The sequence below is a fragment of the Eucalyptus grandis genome, chromosome 11, assembly GCF_016545825.1.
Source record: "Eucalyptus grandis isolate ANBG69807.140 chromosome 11, ASM1654582v1, whole genome shotgun sequence".
NCBI lineage: Eukaryota > Viridiplantae > Streptophyta > Magnoliopsida > Myrtales > Myrtaceae > Eucalyptus > Eucalyptus grandis.
Genome location: NC_052622.1, coordinates 42812948 through 42816437, shown reverse-complemented (window position 1 = coordinate 42816437; position 3490 = coordinate 42812948). Strand labels below are relative to the sequence as shown.

General features: G+C 40.0%; 1 long non-coding RNA gene across 1 annotated transcript; it reads left to right on the top strand.

Annotated features, from left to right (window-relative positions):
• The first annotated feature begins 2076 nt into the window (after positions 1-2076).
• Positions 2077-3154, top strand: LOC120289433. Its single transcript, XR_005547422.1, has 2 exons — positions 2077-2201; positions 2883-3154. It is a non-coding gene; the product is annotated as an uncharacterized LOC120289433 (long non-coding RNA).
• The last annotated feature ends 336 nt before the right edge of the window (positions 3155-3490 follow it).

Genomic DNA, 3490 nt, shown 5'->3' with positions numbered 1-3490 from the left:
TAGGAAAAAAATCACATATTTGAATTTTATGACTTTAATGGAATCCACTAATAAGTTTTATGATTGAAGATCATATATTTGAAGATGAAAAAATCGCAATATTTTCTTCAAGAAGAAAAAAAGATCACTTTTGAATAATTTAATCACGGTTTTAACTAGCCATTTTTTTTATGGCTAAAGTAATTTAGAAAATTTATAAGAAACCTATAAAAAATGATATTACCATCAGCAACCCCACATCATATTGACATAAAAGACTTGAGTGGGATGTCATTTATCCTAATAAGGTTTTCAATCGGATTGGGCAGATTTGTAAACGTAGGAATTACCAAATAAATACTTGGTTTGAATTTGACATTCCCGTGAGACTTTGGATCAAGATGAGACGCAAGATATCTTTTATTAAATATAATATGAGGACTAGTTTTCTAACTGAACAAATAATAAGGACTAAAATTGAAAATTCCTACAAGCACACGAAACTTCTTCAATTGGAGTGGGAACTTCACCAATTGAGTTATAAACCAGAGACTTAATCTCATAAGAAAACATAGTCGCAAAAAATAATCTTCCATGCAAATAAAAAAAAAAAAAAAAAAAACGTGACGTCAAAGCCATCCATCCACGTTGATATTCATTCATTCGTTTTGCTGATCATCGACCCCATCTTATTCCAAAATCCGCAGGGAAAGATGCGTGGTCCGAGCTCGTCGGAGCGAATGGGGACGCTGCAGCTTTGAAGATAGAGAGCGAGAACCCGGCTGTCGATGCCGTCGTGCGGAGGGAAGGAACTCAGGTTACGACGGACTTCTGATGCAATGCGGTCTGGGTCTGGGTCGACAAAGACCATTTTGTGACTCAAGTCCCTCGCATAGGCTAAAAGTATGAAACGTTCCGTGAATTATTTGATTCTTGTCTAGACCGGAGTTTTCTACTTAGTTTATCATGGAGATAAAAGGCATGGTAATTGAGATGATTCTTTATTTATTTTTTAGCAACAATTGAGATGATTTCAATTGCCTAAGATAAGGAAGGACGAAAAGTAATTCATGTGTTACGATGTTTTTATGCTTGAGAACTCAAATAAGATCTTTGTCACGTATAATGACCAAAGTAAGTTGTTTAGTAATCATGCATCATCTTATATCAGACTCACCTTTTTCTCCCTCGTTTCAAGTTTCGATCCCCCAACCTCCGTCTCATACAACTAGGTCGAGCGTTCGTTGGCATCTAATGAAAATTTGACATCAATTTATCGATTGACGACGGATCGGGTGTATACATTCCGAATTCTATTTGTGAATAGAAGGTAAAGATAATCAAACTCCAAAAAGGAAAAAAGAATGAAGAAAGTTAATGTCCCTCCATATTGACAGAAAACCTATTGAAAGGAGAAATGAAAAGGAAACAGTTCAACCTAGATTTGTGCCAACCCTAAGCTTACTGACAGTTAGAAAGAGAGAGATTAATAAGGCCTTAGAGGATTGGGTAAAGCTACGAGCCTTACAAGGCCATTACGTGTCTAGACCCCAAGCTTTAATTTTCCGCACCAAAATTAGGAACCGGGATGCATTTATTTTTATTAAAAAATGAATAATTTAAAAAATATTTTTCAAAAAATGATTGCTCAAATCACTTGTAAAAGTGAATGAATGAAAAAATATTTTTATCATCCATGAAATGTTTTAAACATAAATTGTTAAAGTAATAAAAATTATATTTATTAATTAATTATTTCAATTGATATAATCGATCTTTTCAAATAATTTATTTATTTATTTATTTTTCACAAAACAAACGAAATTAAGTGTTTAGATAGCAGTATGCTTAAATATGAAAATCTTCCTCGGATTTTCTTGAGTGTCAGTGGAGAAAGTGATGTAGTAATATGTCGTGGTGTGCAACCGGACCGGGTCAACCCGGTTCCCGGATCGGCCCACCCGGAAAACAGGGTCGGGAACCGGTTCCGGTTGAAACCAGTCTGGGAACCGGTTCCCAAAATTCAGACCCTGTTTGAACCGGTTCCAAGGAATTACCCACCCGGGAACCGGTTTGAGAACCGGTTTTCAAGGCAGCCCAAAAGTCCAAATGACCAAAACCCTAATTTGTTTCTACTCTCACGCTCTCACACCCGCAAACTTTCCCGAGCAGCAGACCCTCTCTCTCGAGCGGGCTCGGCGAGTCAGTCCTGCCCAATTCAGGTCCCGATCTAATCTCGTGCACGCTCGTGTGTGTTCTTGGGTCCCGCCTCGCTTGTCCCGCTTCGAGTTAGATCCGCCGTTGCGTTGCGTTGCGTTGCGTTGTGTTTTGGTCGTTCGTATTATGTTCCCTGTCCGATTGTCGTTGCTGACGAAATGGGCTCTCGATGCGTCGATGTTCCCGAGGTGGTGGGATGCCGTCGCTCGTCGTTTTGTGTCCCGGGTTGGTTCGGTATATATTGTGCGCGAGATCTCGCGTTTCTTGGCGTGGGATTTGTGGGTTTGGTTGATCTCGCTGGTTGGGCTTCGGGTAGTCGCGTCTTGTGTGTTTGAGTCGAGAGAGATCCGGTGTCGTTAAGTGTGAGTTCGATGTGAAAGTTCTGATTTTTTAGAACGCTTGTGGGGTGATGATCTGGAGCGAGCTCGACCTTGTTTCGTTCGTTTGATGGATTTCGTCTTTGGTCAATGATAATCCGATGTGGGTGTGATGAGGAAGTTGCTACCATTGTTCGTGCTTCTGGCTCCTGTCGACACGCTTTTTTTAGTTTAGCATTGCTTCTTTTGTCATGTCATATGTTCAATCCATTCGGAGAAGTGTCTGCATATATATACAAGCATATACTGTTGAATTTGATCTCTTTCGGGCATGTCGGTGGATTAACATAAGGTCTTGGTTGGTTGCAGATATGGGATGAGGATTTCGTGGACGCCTTGCTTACTGGTAGCCCCTTTCTCTGAAAGAATGAAGAGCTCCAAGTTCGATCTCCATACATATGACTATGGACTTGCTTCTTTCTATTTCTGTCGTTTGAATTGGGACAATCCTGTTATTTCTGACATTAGAATGACCTGATTTTGTATTTGGAGATGATATACTGACCTGATTTTGTATTTGGAGATGAAATACATGTTTGGATGCAAGATGGTCGAATTATATACTCGGTTGTTTTCTTCAAGGGGAGTCCAAATTTTATATATGTTCCCAATGAGTTTGGTCGGAGGATGTGCTTGGTTCGGTCTTTTTGTTTCAACAGATAACTCATCTAGACTTGCTTTTCTAAGGTTAATTTTTATGCAAAACAGGTTCCAATATAAACAGGGGTCAACCCTGTTTCCGGACCGAAAAAACGAGGGTGGGCCGGGAACAGTCCAATGAAAACGGGGGTAGGGAACAGGTCCCGAGTCTAGACCCTACCCACCCGGACCCGCTCACCCCTAGTAATATGTTCCCACATATATCCTCCTCCCGTAATTTCTCGATCGGCCACTGAATTTCGATATATTTTGGAAAA